General features: G+C 36.5%; 2 long non-coding RNA genes across 2 annotated transcripts; both read right to left on the bottom strand.

Annotated features, from left to right (window-relative positions):
• Nucleotides 1-11,618: 11,618 nt before the first annotated feature.
• On the bottom strand, nt 11,619-13,105 carry LOC119154429. The gene is made up of 3 exons (XR_005106464.1): nt 12,964-13,105; nt 12,434-12,528; nt 11,619-11,692 (listed from the first exon to the last, which is right to left on the bottom strand). It is a non-coding gene; the product is annotated as an uncharacterized LOC119154429 (long non-coding RNA).
• A 270-nt stretch (nt 13,106-13,375) lies between these two features.
• On the bottom strand, nt 13,376-17,680 carry LOC119154456. Its single transcript, XR_005106473.1, has 4 exons — nt 17,558-17,680; nt 15,750-15,923; nt 14,897-15,106; nt 13,376-13,579 (listed from the first exon to the last, which is right to left on the bottom strand). It is a non-coding gene; the product is annotated as an uncharacterized LOC119154456 (long non-coding RNA).
• Nucleotides 17,681-24,985: the final 7,305 nt, after the last annotated feature.

Genomic DNA, 24,985 nt, shown 5'->3' with positions numbered 1-24,985 from the left:
GCTCCATAATCATTTCTTCAAGTTTATGACATTACACATTGTTGACTAATAGCTTCATTTTGCTGAGTTTCCATTTATTACTGTCACTATTGCAGCTGGATTTGAATTTCTGTAACTTGCCTATCCTAGCATGAATCTAATTTCATTGACGTTTAACACTGATCCTGAGGGCTCCTCTTTGACTCTTTGTCAACTAAAGATCAAATACTTTTGCTGCTGACTTTTAAAATCAATTATAATCTCACAGGATTTGGCTGAGAGGATAACCCAAAGTGAAAGGCAGTGAGTCTTTAAGAGAGAGAGTTTCCCAATGCATTAAATAAGATTGATTTTCTGTGTGCAGAAACAAAAGGTCTAGTAAAGGGGGGAAAAAATACCCACACAAAACCCCTGCAATCCAGAGTCAAGTCTTTTCTATGATATCCGGTAAATGTGCATAAGTCTGGATTGCAGCTGCTGAATTTGAGGATCTGGTATAAAAGAACAACCCCACAAATTGTTGGAAGGATGCTCCTACAAAACCCGTGCACAAGTCCTCTTCAAGGTAGCCTTTCCTCTTTAAGTGCCTCAGTTTTTCCTGTGACATACTCTATCTTTGGTTCAATTAATAGAAAGAAAGGATCATAGAACAGCCCATGTGCGGAGGGACCTAAAAAGATCATCTGGTCCAACCCTCTGTGGAAAAGGGAGCCTAGACGAAATTATCAACAGCCTGTCCAGTCATGTCTTCAAAACCTCCAGTGATGGAGACTCCACCACGTCACTGGGGAGGTTGTTCCAGTGATTGATTGTTCTCACTGTAAACATTTTTCTCCCTTATATCAAGATGAAACCTTCCCAGTGCAACTTGTACTCATTCTGCCTTGTCCTCTCCATGTGGCTCCTGGAAAGTCTCCCTCCTCTTTTGTAGCCACCCTTTAAGTACTGGAAAACTGAGTCCCCTGAGCCTTCACTTCTCCAGGGTAAAAAGACCGAACTCCTTCCATCTTTCCTTACATTCTCCAGCCTTTTGATGATCTTCATGGCCCTCCTTTGGACCCCTTCCAGTCTGACCGTCTCTTTTTTGACCTGTAGGGTCTGAAACTGGACTCCAGGTGCCACCTGACAAATGCTGAGCAGAACAGGATGATCATATCTCTATCTCTGTTAGTAAAAATAAAATAATAATAAAAAAATAAAATCCTCCTCAATTAATCCTTTTATTTAACTTAGTATTAAGAAAACATATTTTAAAAAATTAATTAAACTACAATTTATCATTTCCACAACACCATTCCTCTCTCTGCTTTCCAATATTTATATTTGCATTACCTGGATCTGAACTACATCTCCAATTTAAACAAAAAAAAATGAGGCAAACTGAAGTACTGTGCTATGTGATTTTTCATCAATAAATCAATGCCTTCACTTTCAGAGTCATTCCTGATCTATATAAATGACAAATACAGATTAATGGAATCCTAAAATAATAATAATAAAATGAATACAGTAACTTAATGGAACAAGGATATGTTTTCTTGAAAATATCCTTTCACACTATGAACAATAATTCTTCTTTAAATTCCCAGCAAGTAAATATATTTGCTTCACACTTTAAAGTAGGTTAAATATCATTTTAGGTACTGAATTTGAAAACTCTTAGAGGAATTATTCACATATGGATAAGCAGGAGGGTCACTAAAACCAGACCGAAAATAAATGTATTTTAAAAGTTCATTTTGACAGCATATGAATAATCACAGATGATAGACATAAAAATGTAAAGTCTGTTGGCCAGTGATTCTTAGTGACAAGCTGCTGTTATTTGATCAATAATAGGGAAGAAGCTGGGGGAATGACAGAGCCAGAAAGCAGAAACATGTGATGGAAAAGCAACTCATGGAAGATGGAAGAGCTGCAAATAGAAAACTTGTAGAAGTTAAGGAGAAGACCAGATGGGCTGGCAGAAAAAGCTACTCAGAGAAGCCCAAGATAATATAATTGCTTAACTGGCTAGCATGTCTGAGCCAGGATCTGCAGGATTGCCCTTTACTTGTCTTTCCAGGCTGCAGGTTGCTAGAGGTGTCTTCTCTTCAGCCCTTATGCTTCTCAGTTTCTCCTTCCCACAGTTGAGAACCTCCCCATAATGTGAAACAGTCATTACAGAAGCAATCCTGCAGTTCCTGAGAGAGAGAGTGTGACCTTTATTGACATAGAATTCAATTTCAGAACTATTAAGAAATAATTTTACTTAAAAATTATGTTTGGAAATTTTCCCAATGCCAAATTTTTCTTTAGAAAATTGAGCCTTGGGTCTGTTTTAAGCAAAGCAGAACAATTTATTACATTAAACAGGACAATACATTTTGCTTAGAAACTAATGATTGTCAACTGCGTTTCCTCACAATATTGCCTTCTGGGAATTTGGGAATTTTTAGCACAAGTGAGCAAGAACTTTAAGTTGCTGCAGACGTGTAGGTCATTATCTAACTATGTGTATTTCAATTACCTCATCGTGGGAGGGGTATTTCTCAGCCCCACAGAGAAAACTGGAGGCCAGGCAATAGTGACAGCTGATCAGCTCATGAACGAAAGAAAATGAACCACTTCACTTTCAGGAATGCAGTGCTTTATTTCAATCAAAAATGCCAAAACAAAATATGTCAACATTTCCAAATGAATATTCTTTGAAATCTCCATGTTTTGAAGGCAGGTGTTAAAACTTCATTTTCTCTTGAAATAAAAGCAAACACTGAAACATGCGTGAGGAGGAAAATGTGCAGTTTCTTCTCATCTACTTATATCTACTCCCCATTTTCAGGACACAGCGCAAATAATGGAGGCGCTCAGCAGCGAGGCGAGAGCACATTACAAAATGGATAAAAAGAGATAATCTAAGCTCCACAGGAAAAGTCAGTACAAAAGTACACCAGTCTAGGGAACCCTACCCATGCAGTGAAAATTTTATTTGGGGTAGAACATTTGTAATTGAAATCTAAACACAAATAAACACATATATAATGTAGCTGTTCACGCACATACAAGACGCTAAAAGCAAAATTACAAAGATGTCCTGTTGTCAGAGCTCAGCATTGATTTATTTTCCAATTCTGGTCAATTTGTTATCACAAATGCCATCGATTAAAATGTTTTATTTGATACCAGGTGAATTAAAACAATCTTTTTATTCTAATGATAGAGATGCACTTAGCAGCATATAAAACAGTGATTTAATGGGTACTTAATGGTCTAAAGCTTTAAATGAACAAATCATCAATTAAAGCTTTCCTAGCCTTTTATGGTTCCCCATTTGGATCCTAAAAAAACAATTTGCATTCATTATGTGGGGCTGATATACAGTACCTTGCCTCCCACTGACATTCAGCTGCATCACAATATCAGCCCCCACAGTATGCTTGACGCTGTTGCCTTTTGAAAAGCTTTTATTTTAAGGTCTGGGTTACAATCCTTCCATGCCAAGGGTGGACAGAATGATTTCAGACTTCTCCAGGGAACTCTACATTTGCTGTAACATCCAGATTCTGAGGAATCACTGACAGTAAATCCATTCCTTTGTCTCTAGTTCACCTCAGAATTTCAAGCCAGGTAGTAGAGGTGGATTTTCAAAACACCATGTGAAAACTGAGCACAGAACCTTGATAAGTAAATAATAAGTTGGCATGGGCTGGTTTCTTCCAGTGATACACTCTGAAAGAAACTCCTTCCCAAAAACAAACATTAAAAGAAAATGTACCTTTGTATTTTCCTAAATATTTTATCTGTGCCCAAGAAGCCTGAATATTCCGCGTCCAAGGAGTTTTTCTATATTTCTTTCACATCTACGTATTTCCTATAAGGAACCCAGCAGTCTCAAACCACACCACCTTCACGCCACAGAAAACAAACCAGAAAAAGTATTAAAAAACCCAACCTATAGAAACTGAAGCAGCAACCTACGTAAGTTCTTAAACACAGCCACATCTATAATTCTAAAACAAATTCAAATGTGTCCTTAGACTCAACTCCAATACCTGTCAGCTGGCAGTTTACGTCCTGGTCCTTCTTGCCAGGGGAGGGAAGGCAAATTGGTGGTCACCACTGTCCACAGCCACAGCTAGATGGAAGAGAGTGTCCTCAGGAGGATACTGAGTCTTATATATTCACCTTGGAAAGGAAAAAAAAAAAAAAAGGAGAAAAAGAGAAACAAATACAAACCAAAGCAGATTTCCCTCCAGCTTTCATTCAAGATATTCATGAAATAAACAGTGTCTTTTCAAATTGCAGAAACCCAAATTGCTCAGTAGCTGCTACCAGATTGTGAAACCTTAGTGCTTCAAAAGCAACAAAACCCAGGAGTCCATTGGCTTCACCCCAGCAGGTTCACACTGCATCTTACATAGAGGTGCCTTAAAAAAACCTCAGAGCCTGAGGAGAGAGGGGTTTGGTTGGTTGGTTGGCTGGTTGGGTTTTTTAACCTGTAATCATGCCTATTGTAAAGCTCTCATGTCCTTTTTTGCTTCAGAATACTCCTTGGCTGGAGAGAATCACAGTTGCCTTCTTGAAGTGCTGTTTTTATACACTGAAAAATATTGCTACTTGAATCCTATACATCAGGCAGTCTCCCATTCTTCCTGAGTCCCTGTGATTTTCAACACGTCAGTGATTCAGGAATTGGAAAAAAAATAAAAATAACATAACGCACACATTCACACACACACATATATATATATTTATGTAAGCATTTAAAAAAACATTTGGGGGTAGAAACATTATTTTTGATAAAAATAAAGTATTGATGTAAATAAAAAATAACTTCTAAAAAGAAAAGCTTAAAAAACTCCAAACCATGTTTTCCTTCTTATTATATTTTGAATTGTAAAATAGAATTTGTTTGGTTGGTTGGTTCTTTTTTTTTTTTTTCAAAATAAGTAATTCAGTGAATTCTACAAGCAGTGGAAATAATTTTAATCCTACTACTACAAAAACAATAATTCTAACATTTTAATTAATTTCCTGTTTGTTTGGTTTTTGGGGTTTTTTTTCACTTCTGAATTATTTCTCAACACTCTGTGCTGTTACCTTTCTCTTTACCACCAGTACCTGCCAATAGGACATTTTCAGATGGTTTCAGTGGTGCCACATAAATGGGAACTTTCAGTTCGTTGATCCATAATGTGGTGTGTCTGCATTTTTTCGCTCTGTACTGCATCATTAACACTTACCTCATTTTTACAGGCCCTGTCATCTCTAGGTCATTTCAGTCATTTCTGCCTTCTGTGCAGTTTCCTCCCATTAAGGATCTAGGTCTGCAATAATTCTCTCCTGACCGATTAGTTTTGGAAGTACTGTATTGCATTTCCTTTTGCTTCCTTTCATATGCCCATTTTCAGCTTCTTCCAAACTGCAAGCTTAACAAGACTATATAATGACAATATTACTATCTCAAATGATATCTGAGAGCTTACATACTCATACTTATTTATTGTGGCTGCTATCATCAATTAATGATTCCCCCCACATACCATAGGCTGTTTTTTCAAAACGTTAGTATATTTTTTAAAATAAAAAAACCCCTTTTCATATCACGTAAATTAATATATGAACCTTCTGCCACAAAAAACCTGTTTATACACAGAAAAGAGATGTGATATTAAGAAATGGCTAAAAGAATTTAAATTATATTTCTCAATGTATTGTGTCTTTCCGAAATAGATTACTAGTCAAATCTAGTCTGACTCTTTCATCTGCTTCAGAATAGTATTCATCTCAATGAAACAAAAATCACCTCTATAAGTTGTCAGGAGATGCCCACTCTTTGTCCAGCTGCCTTTGGGACTGTCAGTGCAGCATGTCATGTAAATAGATAGCATAAAGAAAACAAAAACAAAGGAACAAACAAAAGCATTGCCCACTTTTCAGGGTGGTGGTGGGGGGAAGGTAGACTTCTGTAAGTCTACCAAGATTGAAATTTGATGTAAAAATAAAACACAACAAAAAAACCCTTGTAAACCATCATTAGACCTTCAGAATTCCATCTGCTTACACTCTTCATATTCCTGTCTTCTTTCACTGACTTTGGGATGTTATCTGAATTGGTCTATGACAGTCTGCCAAGAAAGGATTTAAAAATGTTGCATAAAACCCAAGTACCCTCAACTTCCTTAACACAAATTCACTACTAATATCCTATTAAATGTTCTGACTAACATCCATGCACTTCTGCTGAATTTATACATCAGAAATACTGGAACAGGCTTAGAGATGTGACAGTCTGCACTAATATTGGGGTGTTGACACATACCAGTTCTGTAATATCAGTTTTCTGCAAAGGTTAAAGCTTAACAAACTTTTTGTAATAAGGAAGGCTAACTGCATTTTTTGTGGTTTGCACCTCCATTGCCAGAGATCACATCCATAAGGTGTGCTGCTCTATAAACGTAGCTCTGTCTTCTGGTTAGGTAGCCAAGAAAACATTAAAACCTAACCTAAAACAATGCCTGTAGTGGCACCCTAGCACATAAGCTTTATGCCACTCAGGAGCAAATGTCATGTCATGAAACTGTAATATCATGTAATAAATGTTTCATGAGAAGTCAAAATGACAATGTTCCTTTGCCTAAATATCTCAGAAGTATTGTGTTCTCAAAATGCAGAGGATAAACCCTAGAAGACCCCAAACTTTGCTTCAGCAACAGTTGCACTTCCACAGTGAGTTTCTTCCAGAGCTGCTGCTTTCTTTGTGGCTGACTTCTCATTTCCATCTACCTACTCTGCCCTTAAGCCCTTCCACCTTTATCATTCCTTCTTGCCTCCAAGTTTGGGTTACCTCAGGATCCAGGTAATATGAAGACTTGTTTTAAAGCACAAGACCATTTAAAAGAAATTGAGATTTTTTGACATGTGGGTTTTATGCATGAAAGTATTGCAATTATCACAGTAAATGATCCTTAGCGTTAGTAGTGCCATGGTGATGAGAAAAGTCAAAGTCCAGTTAACACGCAAACAGTCCCATTTATTGATTTACAAGAAAATTGCTTGAACACTCTTGCTGAGTAAGTAAGCACAGTAAGTATTACTATGCTTTGAAAAGCAAATTTTTATCTCTAAAGTTGTTCATGAAAGAATAGAAAACCCCACTTAAGTGAGTCTTACCTTAATTTTAGGCCAGGTTCTTTCCAAAACATATGTGCATCCCGCTCTCAGGGGAACCCAACTTGTCAGACTTGATCTCGTCCGAGCGTGGAGCCAGACCATGCCTGGGAAGTCCTCCCTGGTTCCGCAAGACAGACACAATCTGCAAAATCCTGGCTTCAGTAGTACTTTGGCAAGAAATTCTAGAAACCAAGAATTTTGCGCCAGAAAGCTTTTCCATTTGAATCTTCAATATTACTATTTAATTGCAGATTTTCTGCCAAACGCTCTTTCATGCAAGTCCATTTGCATTTTCTGCTAGGTACTGACCCAGAACAAGAATAAGAATTTTCTAAGAAGGCTTCAAACATAAGCATGGTACAAAGCCAATGAATACTTTCAAAACTGTCCAGGAATAGTTTATATAAATGTAAAGAAGAAACAGCAAAATGCTCCAATGTAAAATTCTGACCAAGAGCTGTACCAACCACATTCTGGATTTGCAAGCAGGTGTTGAACTGCAAAGAACACTAAAAGCATTTCAACTACCAAGCTACATGAAAAGAAAAAAATGTTTATTCAAGTTTGAATCCTTTATTTTGTCAATATTGTATATTTGTGAAATATAGAAGTATATAATACAATCCATCGAGATGTTATTTTAATACTTATGTTATCATCAAATCTCCACTAATCAATGGAAAAGAATTATCGTCGGTGATGAAAATACTCATTGTTCTATGTACTGAAGACATATCACTGAGAACACATTATAGCATAGTGGTGCATACATTAGACTATTACAGATTTCTACAATATTAGGCAAATTTATGAACAAGATGATTTTTACAGGCTATATTTAACATTTACTTCACTGCTTATATTATGCAATTTGGTTATTTCATTAAATGCAAAGCATCAAGAAGTCATGTGCAGAGGCATATGTGAGTATAAACACATATGTACCCAAATCATTATGCAGGTTTTATATTTTTACATTTTTATACTATCAATGTTTTAAATTTACAGTACAAGGACCAAGATGACCTCTGCTACTCACTCCCTTTTCTTTTTTTCATTCTCTAACAGTGACAGAAATCACCTACAGCATCATTCATACTACTACGTTGCTCATATTGACAGAAGAACATGCTTAGGTGGATTTCTTCCCTTTGCCCCAGGATAACCAAGGCAAGTTCCACTAACAAAGCAAAACCACCCAGCTCACTGACCTAGGCCTGAAAAGACAACCTGTCTTGGACAGACCACCGCAGAGCAAAGCCCAACTCTGACCCTCGCTACACAAGGCCATCCTGGTGGCTCTACATAAGAAACTTTAAATTTGTTTTCAAAGGCTGGTATGAAATGCTTATAACGTCCTGGTTTTGGTTCTGCTTTATACATAATATTATCATTATTGTTTTCCAAGGGAAAACATCTGGGCAAACAATAAGTGGTTCATAAAAAGTGTATGAAAGTCACCAGTTTTACTGAATATTAGCAAGGATCAATCCATCTGTTCACAAACATCACTTGTATAAATTAACAGCCACTTAAAAACTTAATGCTACATCTGTTTAAAAGCAGACATGACAAAAATATCCAGAAATATTCAGTGATTATTTACAAATGATAGCTGCTGGAAAACAGTGATCAGCACAATATTCTTCACATACACGGAAAAGTGAATAAAAATTACTCTTTAGAGTTACACACCTGTTCAGTCTATGAGAAATTGTTACTGAAGTTTTCTTTAATAACTCTTTAAAGAAAATATCAGAATCTGACATGAATATTGGAAAATTATTGTATCCAGGGATTTTGACTGACAACTTTTGACACTGGTTTTTAAGGTTAATTTTTAGGTTCTGATTTTTAATAGTTGCTAATCCATACAGCCTCTGTAAAGGAGGCTGTAGGTTATTCTGAATTGAGTGCAGAGGAAGCAAAGCATCTTCTTTTTTACAAAAATTATATAGTCCATTATAATCAGTTATGCAATTAGAGTGTTAGGCTGCTTTGCTTTCACAAGCCACCAAGAGACGTGTTTTATTTCAGCACCTACAACCCTTCCTTTTACTACAGTGAGATGAATATAAAAGAAAGAAAACAGAAGTATATATTTTGTTTTAGAAGTTATTGATTACCATTTAAACATGGAAAAAATACAGTTATTTAAAAAGTTATATTATCCTGCTTCTGTCTCTCTGTGAGGAGTGACTGAATTTAGAGATACTGACAAAATAAGTTCAAGTCATTAACAATTAAGATGGAAAGCTAAGGAAAGAACACAGTGCCCTGACTCCTTCTGGTGCAATCAAAGAATCACGTGAACTCATCTGGAGAAAAGAGAATCGCCTCCTGTATGTAAGGATAGGCTCCGTTGCAAGGTACTTACCATTTTCTTTAAAATTCATTTACTTCGTGTATATAGTACTTGTACCAAATCACTCCATGACTTTGCCTTTTTTACGTATGTGCACAATGAGACATTTGACTATAAAATCCCCAAGATGTTTTGATATTGCTACTGTTGCTGTATTGCCAGAAGGATATTTTTTCTCTTACAGAACTCTAAAATCTGCACCTGGAGCAAAAGAGAGACTATGCTAAGCAACCAGCAAGAGACACACTAAGCTAGATTTATTTATTTTATGAGTTATACAATCAGATAAAGTATTTGGGATCAGACTAAGTACCACCTTCAAGAAGCCTGTGTGGTATGCACTTTTCATTCCTACCTGTGTGCATTCTAAAATGGCATCCGACAAGCTTTAGACTCCACTTTTCATAAATATTATTGAAATTATTGATGTCTTTCTTGAATGATTACTTCCTGTGAACCTCAAGTGAATGAAAATGATGAGACTTGCAGATAAAGTCATGACTGAAATTTTTCATGAGACTTACATGAAACAGGTGCTTAGCAGTGAAAAGACACATTTAAGAGAATTTATAGGAATATTTCTTTATTCACCAGCTGCTGCTTTTTCTTTTACTTTACTTCACCAGAAGCTGCTGAAGCCCTGGCAGTCCACACCACTGGTGGCCGTACACTTTAGGCACCAGCCCAGCAAGCACTTTGCTGTGCAGTCATGCACTGATCAACACGTTTGACTGTCAGTGGAGAACTGGGAAAAAATTCCCTGCAATTTCCTTCCATGATTTTAGTAACTTGCCAGAGCTCCCATATATTACTGTCAATCACAATCATCTGTTTTCAAGTCTATTTTTTCCTCTATGGATTCCTAAGTTCAATGAGGATTCCCTAATCAGATATCAATGACTGACTCACAAACATACTTGTCCGAGAGGGGAAAAAAAAAAAAAAAGATCAAATATCACAGTTTTCTTTCTTCTCTTCGTATTTCACCTTAGGTTGAAAACAGTTTTGCCATGCATGGCTTTGAAGACAGTTGCAAAACTCCACGTAAAAAAAACCCAACATTTCCAAGGAAGTACTATTAAATTTATGTTTTTAAATATGTTAGATTTACTCATCCCCTTCCCCATTCAGGGAATAGTAACATTCTTTTTAAACATGACAACGCAAAACAACAATTCTTAAATTTCATTACATATTTTCCTATGAATAACACTTCAAATGCAATCTTTGTTCAGTAGTAACTTAACTGGTATGTCAGTTTTGCAAGTACTCAGGGTGTACAACTCAGGACACAACAGAAAACACTCAAGTTGTAAATAGTGGGAAACAACATTTCACAAACATGTCCATAACCCTCTTCAGAAATCATAAGTAAACATGGCATTATCCACTTTTAATTTTTTTCTTTTTAGAGAGTTATGAGTTTGAACCAAATACTTAAGTTGGGTCGGAAGCTTAAACATTTGTTAGGAGTGGGCTTTTTTTGATCCAATATCAATTTTTGCCAGAGTTTTGTAAGGCTAATAGGTGGGTTTATGCCACTGAATTCCTTTAAGAATTGATTCCAATCCACCCACAGAAAGTCATATATTACTCATGGCAAAACATATTTAACACAGTTTTTAGACTTGAAAAATATATATTTTGATTCTGATCTTCCACAAACAAATACCAACCTAAAACCCCCACAAAAATTCTAGTTTTTCACATGGATTGCTACCGTTCTTCCCTTTTGCAAATCAGTTGTTTGGTGTTTTTTTCTGTTTTGGCTCAAAATGTCTGTCAAACTCGGTGAAATAGTGCACAACTCCATCATCAGGATAGAGCTGTTCACTTTGCAGGCTTCAATCCCAAACCATTAACATCAGTGAAAGGTTTTTATTCAGCGCAGTGGATGGCAGAACAAGCCGTACCCAGGATTTGTTGCAAATTGCATTTGATCTGCTCTGGCTTTTTTCCTTTAGATACTTGTGTGATCACAGTAATAGAAAGTTTAGCTTAATTTGTTACTGACTTAGAAGTGGAGTTTTTCAAAGACTTGCCTAAACAGAGTTTCTTCTGATATCCAGCCAGTTCTAAGGATTTTCTCTGGTTTTGGTTTGGTTTGTTGGTTTTTTTTTCCGTTCACCAGCTCCCTCAGGGCTTCACAGAATGATGCTACATAGAAGTCTGAGGGAATCCAAAGGTCCTGTACTGCTGCAAGATTAAGATAAATTAAGGAATGTGTTTATGACCTTTGTTGTTCCAAGTTACTAGGAAAAGTTAATGAATTAAAGTTAAGCATTATATAATTCCAATATACAATACAGACAGAAGTTTTCCTTCAGTCGGTCTCATTTCCAAGTGAGGTAGGTGCCGCCATATTTCCTTGTCACTTCCAGAGGCAAAACGCTAGCAAGTAGTTGCTTACTGAAAATGATTTTTAGCTTTCCCAGTGAGTAAATTAATTGCCCTCACACTTCAAAAATTTATGGGAAACATGCAAGGTTATTTTGGATCCAGCTGTTGCCGACGTGGACATGATACTATCGGTGGTAGAAACCAGCAACAGCATATTGTATCTTGTGGCACCAAGGCTCTGCAGTAACAAGCAATTACACATTCCTGCCTGCTTTGCACCTGTGATAATACCACTTCCAAAGCTATTAAATACACATCTGTGTCCAGAGTGAGTCCTGCTTGCTTGGATATGATAGATGAGAGCCAAAGCCTATTTTTGGTTGACAGTGATATTCTATGTAGCTATTTCTGTCACTCATACCACATCATAAGGATAGTCTTTCTCAAGTGGAACTCAGTAAGGCTTTATTGGTCTGGAATACTCACACTAGTGATGGCAAAATGAATTCTTAACATCCAGATTCTCATAGATATCAAGGGTGGGAGTCACACATGAAAAGGCAACATGCTATTTGGGTTAGTCTACAGTGGACATACCTTGGTGGCTGCACTTTCTTGCAATTTTCCGTACTTGCATCCCAAACGAGAAGAGTTTATGGCTATGGTGTAATATCGCTTTCCTTTTTCTTCACCTGAAAGTTTTAGAAAGGAATAATCATGTTTACTTTGTAAACTTTACTTTGGATTTTTCAGTCCTAATCATATCTTGTCTGAATTTCCCTTTATTGGGCTGAAATTTCAGGGTAAGATGCCTGCAAGAGCTCCTCCTACACCATTAATCTGCCGAATACTCTTTCCAGGACTACACAGAGAACGGAAACTAAAAGTAAATCCTCACAGGGATTATTTCCCCTCCTCCCACCTCCACCTCTGGATTTTTGCTGTCATTTATTTCTGATTTACTCAACCAAGTTTTTTCTTAACTTACATTAAACTCTGTGCTCTACAACTTTACTGTGTTTCTGATTTACATCTCCCATCCCCTAAGTGATATTCCCTGACAAGTCAGAAGACAAATAAGCTGTCTGTCCTGTGGTCTCTTCACCTGTATCTTCCCAGGTTTTTACCTTTTTTTTCTCTTCTTTTCCTCATATTTTTAAGTAGTTCAGCAGCCTCTAGCAAGGTTTGTACTTTCCATCCACCTCAGACCAGATAGAATATTTTGGTTGCATTTTTACTTGCAAAACAGGTAAATGCTACTTGAAGGCAGTACTTCTGGAAGATAAGCCGTTTTTAAAATTGTTTATTACTAAACCCAATTTTGTCTAGAAAATACTTTATTTATCATTATAATACCATTTGCTAATTCTGGCCCATTTAATCAATACTTTATGAAACAATTTTCAAATGGAAAAGGAAAAATTGGAATACTGTGGCTGCTTCGTATCGTACTGTGCTTCGGTCGGAGCACTTAATGGCCAACATACCAGAAATCTGAATTGCAGTTCTCACTCTGTCAGAACAGTTACCTACTGTCTTCCACCTGCCACTGAAGTGGGCATCTCATCAGACCGGTAGGCACTCTAATACATCACATTGGAGCTCTTTTACTTCTTTTTCAAAACTGAAATATCCACTGGACACAAATGGGCAATCTGAAATTTAAGAGGTAGCCAATAGCCATTGGCTCCTATGAAAGTCTGGGAAGTTTGCCACTTCATTTCTTTAACTGTTTTTTCACACCTAAAATAGAAGACTTCAGTTAGACCGAAACCAATAACATTCTAGACGACAAAATAATTTTAGTGAAGATTTGTGTTCTTCTTCAGTGAAACAGAAAATAAAAAACCTCAGAAAAACATATTAAGACTTGTATTTTCCTCCAGTGAAATGGAAAACAGTAACAAAAACCATTCTTTCTAAGTCATAATTAATTAAAATGCTTTTAAGTTTTGAATTTGGTAGCCAAAGAAATAAATAATTTCTGAGCAGCACTCCATTGTAGCAAAAGAAATCTTACCCTTAATTATCCAATGTCAACTATCCTGATTATGTTCTTTCTGCATCTGCTTTAAAATTTAAAAATATATTTCTGTGTTTAAAAACACCTTTGTATTTAAAAAAAAACATAGCTGGATATTTTGAGAACATACAAATAAACTGAGAATTTTGAATAACAAAATGTTTTTGTACTTATGTTTATTCCATCTTTTATGTTTGGCCTAATACAAATGCCATTTCTGTTTCTCCCAAAGGTAACAGCTGTAGGCACGTGTGGCTGCATATACACAGAGCTGGGATTTTGTGTTGACAAGGTCTACACAAAACAGATAAAGGGGTTTGCCAAAGGTTAAGTATTTCCACCTCTGCTATTGATCTGGAGATTTATGGCTAAAATTGAGTAAATTCTGTGACCTTGAACTAGAGCTCCTTGGATTTAAAATGCGACTTGATTCAGCCCTGTTTTATATATTTACTTAAGCATACATTTTGACTTCTAAACACGTGACTTTCCCTGTCTTTTGAGGGAGAGGGGGAAATAGAAAAATCATGATTGAAGTTGGAAACTCTCAGCGCTTTGTATCATCAGTTTTGAGATGGACCCTAAACACTTTGGATTGAGGTTTTTTACTGCTTTCACAATTGCACAGAGGTGCCTGTGGATGCTTAGATATTCAGAGGCTTTTCTTATACTATGCAGCAGAAGTCTCGCAATTCTCCTGCTGAGATGCTTACTCCCATAATGTGGTGAGCCACTCTGAAAAATCTCAATGGCCCATAGCTGCATTTTTAAACAAATGTATTGTTTTGATTAAAGACAGTTAACATTTTATAAAAAAGAAAAAAAAAATAAGAATTCCTATGGTCCCATTGCAAGTTGCTTTATATCCACCTAACTGGGTATGGTAACACTATATGGCATGACTGTGTAATGAGGGGAGAAAGACCAGAAAATATAAAATATAGCATTTGTTTTTTAAGAGACTAGCTCAACAGAAAATCCCAGCCGCAAACACTTCATGCTGCCAAAGGGCTTCAGGTAGGACACCAGTAGCTCACCTGTCCCTGATTTTGACTGCAAAGGAGATCGTTTGATCTTAGTGATGCGCTAGGGAATTGCCCAGGTGTGAGGGACTGAGCCCATACCAGGGCTCCTACCAGCCTGCCGGCAGTGACGGCCTCCGTGGAGCATGGGTCATGTACTCAGGTGAAAAGCTCTTGAGGTGCTGCTTGGCCCCTTGAGCCACCCAACCCACCAGCCCAGCGACTCTGCAATGGAAGGAAACACATAGGCTATTAAAACTCGCATGTATATGGGAAGCGTCTGGCTGAAAAATTTAAAATGTATGATGCTGCATTCACTAGAAGACTTGTAAAATACTGTTGTAATAATGAAATATTAATATTTAAAGTAGAGAACTACAACCTCAGAACATAATGTATCACACTACAGTTTAGTCACTAACAATTACTATTCTACACTTTTGGACTAAATGTGCTGACATACAAAAGGGAAACAGGTAAGAACTTTATTTTTACTTCCCCATATCCACAATAAAATTAATTTTAATTAAGATTTGATTTAACTATGACAAAGGCTCATTTTTTAACTGTTACTGTTCACCTTGAGTGCAAAATGTATTGTATCAAGCAAGCTCACAGAAACTTTTAAAATAAAATAGAAAATAAATTAGGCCCAGTTTCTTTTGAAAGATCTTCAGGTGCTGTTGTATTTTATGTAGCATTCATATAATTTCAAGAGATACGTCATCACCTGTATGTTACCTTTAAACTTAAGATGATACAGTTCCATATATAGTAAAATATATATAGAAATGTTTATACATATTTATATTTTTATATATATATGTACACAAAATATATATAGAAATGCTGGAGGCATTTCTCTTACTTTTCTGTGTACAGGCCCGTGCCTCTGCTCATGCAGATAGAGAAAATTAATCCAGCAGATCCTCAGAAGCAGTATTAAGGTTTGGGTTTCACACAGGAGAAGATTATTGTCAATTTAAATAATTTTATGTTTCAGATTTATCTCATTATACGATTCCTTGCAAGTTTCCACCTCCTAGTAATAGGAAATGAGAGGATAAGACAAAGGCAACTGCTGGGGCCACCCAAAATACTAACAATAGTGAAAATGAGCTAATTCAAAGAGTAGGATGGTAAGCAGGGTAAGGAGGGAAGGGAAGTTTTGGTCTTAAAAACAAATTCTTACATAATACAATCCGAATGGAAAAGAAAAAAACAACCTCCAAATGGTTTAGCCAAAAGATTTGACAACAGTAACTGCATGGAAACATCATAGCAACTTGAGATAACAGTCAGCAACTAAAGCATCTTGTGGCTTTCAGTGATAAGACATGGATTAGACACATTATACACTTTTTTGCTGAGTTGGCAGTTTTAATTGTTCTGGTTTGGGCTTCTAGGGAGGCCCAAAATTGGGAAAAAAAATTAAAAACTCATAGTACAAATATACAAACTGAATAGATATGATAACCAAGCAAACTCAGGCTCTAAGGAAAATGTATGAGCAGAATATTAGCAGCAGAATGAGGCGTTTGACAGTCTCAGAACGTTGTATATTACAGAAGCTGGAAAGTTCAAGTAATGAGAGAGCTATACCCACAGAGACATAAAGCGGTAAAAGTGATAAGGTGGATAGAGAATAGCAATAGGATTAGACAAAAGAGACCAGGATTAAGGTTTGGAGTGAAAGTTGGATATGGTCTGACTCAGCACAGCAATGATAAAATCATCATCATAGAGGAAAAGAAGCATCTACTTTGAAAAAAAAATATAAAAAAAGAGCTAGAAATGTCAGCAATGTGCACCCAGAAACAAACAAGCAAACAAACAAGAAAGCAGGAGGGGGAAAACAGAGAATACTTTGAATACTTCAAATGCAGCCTTTTGGAAGGTAATAGCTGTTGTTAGAATTGTCAGCTATAAACCAGTCAACAGACAGATGTACTTGAATCGTCCAATAAAGATCCCAAATGTCAGTCAAAATGATCAGACTATTTATTACAGAATTTGTAATGGAAACATGAAAGAAGGCATGGAACGATACCACAGAGACAGATGGACTGTTGGCTACATATGTCATTTAATATCAGTCAGTGGCTAGAATTTATTAACACAGTTGCTGCTTTAATGGATTGAACAAGCTTAAAAACACTCAAAGCACTAGATGGTAGGTAATAATTAAAATGCAAGACACATGGTTTCAAAAACTGTAATAGTCTCCTGATAATATCTAGTATAATTTATTTATTTTAAATAAAATTTAAAATAATAGACCTCACTCAGTTTTTGAAGAAATAAGGTTGTTTCACTACCAGTATCTATGGGAAAATGAACTGAACACTGGCATTATATTCATAACACTGTTTTCTGCTTTTTCTTCAGCTAACTCTTCTTGTTCCCTTAACTTTTAAGTACAATCCTGCAAGATACCCAGTGGTAGCAGGACAGAACAACTGCCAGCAGTAATGACAGCAAGCCCTTTGAGAGCAAACACCAAGCTGCTGGAGACAGCCCAGCTTTCCAAGCACATTTTCATCTTTCTATTCATGTAGCCTACAAATTATTTCCTATAAAGCAACCTTAATTCAGCAGCACTGTGTATTATATTTGTATATAACGCTTGTAGGAGAAATACTCCGAACAATAATTACACTGAAAAAGGCTGGAGACCTTTTTCTCATTCCCTCCATTGACATAGTCCTCCACCCAGTTTCGAGCTGCCAGCTCTGGTGAGTACTTCTTTTTGGCATTTCCAAAGAGTTCTCTGTAAACCAAGTTATTGGTGTAAAAGTATTTTTCTAGGAGGAAAAAAAGAAAAAAGGAAAACATTCAGAAAAAAGAATACAATGATCTCACTGGATACTTTTAATTTCTAGACTATTCTAAAATACAGAAATCTAAATACAAGTGTCCATTTTTACCATAAATAATAATGAAAAATATATTCATACATAATATATTTTTGTAACTGTTTCAATTACTTTACATTACTATGAAAATCCCATGTGGCAATTGAATCAGAGCCTAAATTTCCCTGAAAAGCTCATATTTTCAGAAAAGTTCAGTGGCAAAAATTTGAATTATTTTAGTACTGAACTCAAAGATAGTTTAATGTCCAAAAGCAATTCCCTTACGCTGCTTTGCAAATTCCAGCTCCATTTGCTAGCTTAGTTCCATGTTTTAAAAGATAAAATTTATTCCTGGTTCATACTGGTATTAGTCTTTCATCTTCCCAGGTACAACAGTAGTAAATACCATGAATATACCATAATTATGAAATTAAGTGCACAAATGATCATTTACTCTTTCACTTTGGAGTCACACTGCGTTATCTTAACAGAAACCTGAGTCACCTTTTTGATAAGAGAGAATATTGCACTAAAAAAAAAAAAGAAAAAAAAAAGATAAAAAGAGGCCTTTTTCCCACCCTGCTGCTTACCCCAGTATTCAGAGCCTTCTAATAAGTCCTTTCAGCAATGTTTATATACCAATAGTCTTAAAACACTAAAAAGCAGAAAAAAAATGGTTTCAAAAACATATTCCAGCGGGATGTTTGAGAAAGAAAAATGTAAAGCCTCTGTAATTTTTCATGGGAACATGTTTTTGTTATCATACTGATGCTGTCAGAACATTTAATTTTGGCCATCTCTTTAAAATCACGGAACCAGCTGACTTCTGGGTACACAACCAAATCTGTCTGACAGACACACTGACCTGATGTAAGTCGCTGAAAACTGGAGGGGGGGGGGGGAGGCGTTATATACGCACATATGCACAGAAATTTTCCACTTCACATGAACTGAGGATCTGGCCTTTTTCTTCAAGCCCAGTTGCTTAGCAACTCATGGAAAGAACTCATGGAAAGGTTTTTTTAGGCAATTTTTAGAAAATAAGGCCTAGCTGTTTAAGAACAGAGTTCTAAGGTTTTAAATTGTGGGAGTTTTTAATAATTGAGACTCAGTAACATAGACCTTCAGGAGAAAATCATACTCTGGTTGAAGATTTTTCATTCATTTTAGAAGGCAAGGTTTCCTGGTCATTGCCTTTCCCGTTTCTTTTTGTTTTACAGCCAATATTGATCACGATCTGCTGCTGTTTCCCTGACTCTCCCCAGTTCTCCCCCTGAGCACGAAAGGTGCTGAACGTGTTCACGGGCTTCAATTAGACCTTTGATGAAAATGATCCCTTCACAAGTACTTATGAGGAATGACAAATGACGTTCATAATATGCCATGTCACCAGAGCACTAATCAAATTAGACTTAGTACCTTTGCAATCACAAGTGGGTCTTCATGTTTTATATCCGAACACAATTTGAGTCAAGTTAGCTTGGCAGAACATTGCTCCCATCCTCATAAAAGTATATGACAGCTATAACAAGCGTTTTGGGAGCAGGCAGGTGCAGTACAATACCGCCACAGGAAGCTGAATGAAAATATACAACAGCCTGTTTTCTTCACTAAAAGCTGTATTTCTATTAGCAATTCAGACAAATATCAATGGCAATCAATTAAGAGTGATTTGGGTAAGACATTCTGCAGGTGTATTATATTAATTATGATCACATTAGTTTACTGATGTGCTAATTCTGTGTATTTATTTAGACAGCATATTATGGCTTGCCTCTAACATTAATGCCTGTTTTTTATTTCCTACCGTGTGGAATGAGAAAGACAAAATGCTACAAAATTTTGTTTTGCCTAATGAAAAAGCTTGTGCTCTAGTGCTTACAAATTGTGATTCAAAAACCAGGAATGAACATAGTCTGAGATATACATCATTTACTGCTTGATTAAAACACTTAAATAAGTCCTGAGCCGTTAAGAATAATAAGTAGGTTCTCAGTGCATGATTTCTAGTGCAATTATTTTTAAGAACTCCTAGAAATATAGCTAAGCATTACCACCTTTGCCCCCAAATCACTGCAGTAACAGAGCACATGAATAATTCAGGCAAATAGTATTAGGAATTAAATTATAACTATCCCATGAGAATCCACTATCATGGATCACTTAATAAACAGACATAAAAAAAAATAAATTTCACGACTGTCTCACCAGGTAGACGTTTTCAAATAGGGTGCTACTTGTAGGGATGAATGGGTTAATATAAGACTCAAATATTTGAAAGTCATTGAATAAAACACATATTGTGGTTTTTAACTGACATTTGCGCTGTCCTATCTGAAAGAATGTTTTATAAATTTCAATGTTTTTGCAAACATTAACAAATTTAACCTCCATCTGTTAGATTTCATTTCCTGTTGCTTAATGAGGGTCTTGCTTTTCACCTTTATTGTTACTGGTTTAGAGTATTGCCAAGCTGGATATGAAACAAAGCATCCTAGCAGATTCCTGACATATTTTGGTTAATTTAGCTATCTTTAGCTCAAGGAAATGCTTTGGTTTAAATTGTGACATTTCTCCATATTGCATATTGGATACCATATCCCAGTTTTGGTACATTTTCACCAAAGAGAATGGAGAAAAGGAAGAAAAAGCAGGGTCTGATATTCTAAGCAAAATTAATATTCTCAGATTCACACAAATTTTCATCATTTGTGTCCCGTGAAACATAGAACAGTTAAGCAAAACCAAGATCACTATACCCAAGGGGATAGAGTAGAGACCACACCAGTGAAAAGATTCACAATTTGAATTTAAAATTAAACCTGCACTGGCAGTGTCAGGGTTCTCTAGATTTCTTCTTTCACTTGTAGAACAGTAACCTGAAGAGAGAGGGCAGATTTAGATAAGTCAGCTACACCCGTTGGGCCAGGCAGATACTCATTTGTAACTAGATCATCTCTTGCAGCTGGTTTAGTCAACAGGTATAACAAGAAAAGGAAATAGGCCCTTGGAGCAGAAATAGCACATATGCTTCTATTAGAAGGGCAAAAAGAGGAAAACTTCATGTGAAAAATCCCATAAAATGATGCTAACACCATAGCACTTTGCTTTGTAACCAACACCTTACTCAACTCCTAATTTTACAGCTAAATTGAAATTAATGTTTGCTGCAAAAAAACATTAACTACCTTTTCTCTTTACAGACTTGCTCTTTTTTTGCTTCTTCAGAAACAATAAATACGTGGGTATTAAATCCACATAGAAGAGACCAAAACAAGGCCCCACTGTATTCCTCCAAACTGACTTGGAAAAGTTATGAGAACTGGATACAGAATGGCTGAACAAATTTCAATGATGACAAAAAAAAATGTTAACTGTTCTTTGTATTGTTATTACTAAAATTTACTGCACTGTGGTGAAACTTAAGAATGAAAGGATCAGATCAGAGCAAGTATATCAGAGTTTAAAAATGCAAAGTAATCTTCAATAGAATTAAAAATTCTAATTAAATAAAGTGGCAGAGTGTATATTACTGAGGGATCTTTCGGGGATCTTTTGGAAATGTGCAAGTTATGATTCAAATTTTCATTTAGAAACTCTGTTATACACTTACTTAGCTTACATAATTTAAAAAATAAATGCAATGAGCTATAGTAATTCACTATATATGCCACAGCTGTGGTTTCAAACCCCCAACTACTTTCAGAATCTCACTAGAAACTTGTGTGATAGTCTATAAAGATTCCATCTGAAGCACTGAGTACAAGAAATTTAGCTGATGACAGACTTCAGCAGGTCATCAAGGTTATTGTTTAGGCATCAGCTGTTTCACACATTATGCACGTCTCAGCCATTACAAGATGCAAACTTCCAGAATCCAATCACATTAAAGGCTTCCTTTACTTCTAAATACAGCAGGATTAAGAGACCTACCAGGGAAGGATATAAAATTGCTAAATGACGTGTCCAACTTTTGGCAGTCCCAAACACCTGGAATCAGCAGTTGAACCTCCAGAAATCATACTCGGAGAACACAAACTTATTTCTGTCTCTCAGAACCAGTCCTGCCACTTCCAAGCCTTTCTCTGGATTCACAAGGACTAAAGTCTCCAGGAAAAATATCAAGAAAAATATGATGTCTGTCACATTCACCTTCTCCAAACACTTAACGGTTTTATTACAATTGTGAGGAAAGGGTGCATCATGCGTCCTATTTCAGGCTGAGAGGCAATGGGAGCAAAGACCAGTCTGCCAGATAACAGCTAATACGGGCTAGCGTGTCCTCTGTACCGAGCAATCCCACGTCATGCGTGATTTTGAGACTTCCATCAGTTGATCAGATAACACATCACTAATGAATTATCCAGTAAGATACAAAACAAGCCTAACACAAATAGGTTTTCTAAACATTTCATATCCCTGCTAAAAATAAATAAATAAATATTTACACATTGTCAGTACATTTTCCCATGTCTCAGTTTAAGCAGATGAATCATTACAGATGACCATTTTCTCACTTTAAACTATGATTTCTTGGAAAACATGGCCTAAGTCAAACTGATGCAGCCTACGTGGATACTTTAAACCCATTTAACATTGACGAAGTTAAACAACTGAAAATCTGAATGTCAAACCACCTGAATAGGTGCTGTTCCCATTATTTCTTTCTTTCAGCTGTTTTATAGAAATAGTGCGGTGAACTGACAAAATTTACAGATGACCCAAATTTTTTCAGGTAGCTCAAGAATGGAAAAGATTTTGAATAAATCCATAGTGATCTAACAAGGCAGAAAACATGAGCATATGAACAATCGAAGAATATGAGCATCGTGTATAAGTCACTGCATAGGAACAATCAATAAGCAATTATTAAAGTTAACCCACGGAATTTAGAAGCAAATAAAAATATCAACTGAAAAAAAATGAAAAATATTATAAAGATTAATATTATTCTATAGGTAAAAGACGTTAGCCATTCCCTGCAGAGGAAAATACAACTGTACCCAGACATTGTTTCATAAACCAGGGTATCTACCATTTAGATATTTTATTCACTTCCCGATTTCCAATTATTTATGTCAACTTTTAGCAGTGGAACTCTGAACTTGTGCTGGCTGATCATAAATAATCTCTAATGTTTGATTCCAGACAAGGATTAGTTCTATAACCATGCCAGTTTTTTGAATACCAATTCATGTCTAGACTTTTTTTTTTATTATTATTTTTAGATCAAAACTAGAATCAAATTACTGGCTGTTTTAATTTACTCATTCTGTTCCCTGGCTCCATTTTCTTATTAAAGATGTCAAATACTATTTCAACACTTGTCAGAGAAATGGCAACCTCTTGGGAAAATATATGTAAATCTCTATGTGTTTCAGGCTGACAAGGCACCAGCATGATGAAAACTTGTAAAGAGGCTTCACTGTTCGCAGTCTTCTGGTGCTTCATCAATAATGACATTGAAAAACTAAAAATTAACAGAATTCAGAAGTATCTATTTTTGAAAAAGTAAAGGTTTTTCATGTGATTACTTCCATATTACTAAAAGTTGCAGTTGTTGTTTCCGAAAAATCAGGGCTCCACACGAGGGTGGCTGAAAGGACTGCCACCTTTTCAGTTCTCCTTTCAAGAAGAGAGGGCTTCATTGTGTTCTCTGTTAATATGTGACTTCCCGTGCCACGTGCTCCATGTTCTCCATGCTACACACAGCAGTATGTATCTGCTCTTAAAGAGGAACAGGGAGACCTGATCTGCACACCTTTCCTCGCTCCCCCCTTGTTCACGGGAGGCAGGCTGATACAGGCTGCCCTTAGAAACACCCTAACTAGGCTTGAAACACCCTCCCTGAAAGCAGCAGGCAGGACAAGCTGTCACAAAACAGTTCCACACTCCTACACCAGGCCCTAGGACCTGCAAGTTTTCTACGAACTTGCTTTCTTTTGTTTTGCTTTTTATCTATGGAAAACCAAGCACAAGGTTGGCAAAAAGCTGTAGCGGCGTGGCTGGTGTGCAGACACTGTTATCAGCCTAGTATAGCCAAATTATTTCCATTGTAGAAATCCATTAGATTTCTTTAAGTAGGCGACCTACATAGTAGATGTGAGTACATTACAGAATCCAGCAGGGAAGCGCCGGGGGTTTTATCATCTGTACCATGTTCCACACTTCAGAGCTTTCAGCTTGTTTCAACAGTACTACAAATTCGCTGTGCAGAACGAGATCAAATGCTTTGCCTATTTTTAAAAGAAGATCCTCTTAATGCTTCATGGTATCAAACAAAATGAAGCTTGCAGCTTTGCTGGTGATGTGAAGGAATAAGAGAGGGGCAAAGCTAGAGATCACCTGGCACATCCCCTGTGCCCAAGTTATGCTGCTGTCAGAACTACTGCAGGTAAAGAGTCTGCTGGTGCTTTGCTCACCCCGTCCCCAGCAAAGGCGCGGAGATGAGGGATGAGGGAGCTACTTTTCATGCTGTCAGAAGAACTGAAGTGGTACTGCTCCTCAAGAGGCAACAACTAAACAAAGGGTCACGGGCTGTTAATTATTTTTCCGATGTAATAAAACTGTTTCTTAGTCTTTGTTCGAATTTCACATGTGTCATTGGCTAGTGCATATTAGCATTGAAACGAGTGGAGCATGCAGTGGCTGACAGGATCAGAATGAGATTTCAGATGCAATGTAAAACACCATGGTGAGATACTGATGTTTTCATATTAATATTTTATTTTTCTCAGAAAATATCTATGACCTGAAAAAAATCTTAATGTCTTCTACTGAGATGTCAAGAATGCAACCTTTATTTTCAGTACTGCTACATTAGCCATTCAGATGACGGCATGATGACAGTCCCGTTAGATAAATGTTCTTACCAAAAAGCAAATCAATATGAAATAGCATATGGCAAACAGCTAATGTGAAAATATGTTGAACAATTTGTAAATTTTCAATAAACTATATTCCCCAAGTTTAACACTCATTCAAAAAAGAAATCTAAGTCTGCTTATTTTTTAATTTACCTTGAAGGCTGCACACAGATCAATTGTTCACAGAATAATTTCCTTTACAAGGACATTCTGCCCAGTTCCCAGCAACAGCAGATTTATGTCAAAGGCTGCCAACAGATGATGTCATTGAAGGAACAAATTTATATTTATCGGAAAATGAAACAATCTTGCAAACATCTTTACATTTAATCGCAGAAGTCCTGTTCTCCTGCCTATGTTCCAAACACCCATGAGGATTAAGA

The sequence above is a fragment of the Falco rusticolus genome, chromosome 1 (assembly GCF_015220075.1).
Source record: "Falco rusticolus isolate bFalRus1 chromosome 1, bFalRus1.pri, whole genome shotgun sequence".
NCBI classification, from domain to species: domain Eukaryota; kingdom Metazoa; phylum Chordata; class Aves; order Falconiformes; family Falconidae; genus Falco; species Falco rusticolus.
This window is presented reverse-complemented; position numbering and strand designations above follow the sequence as displayed.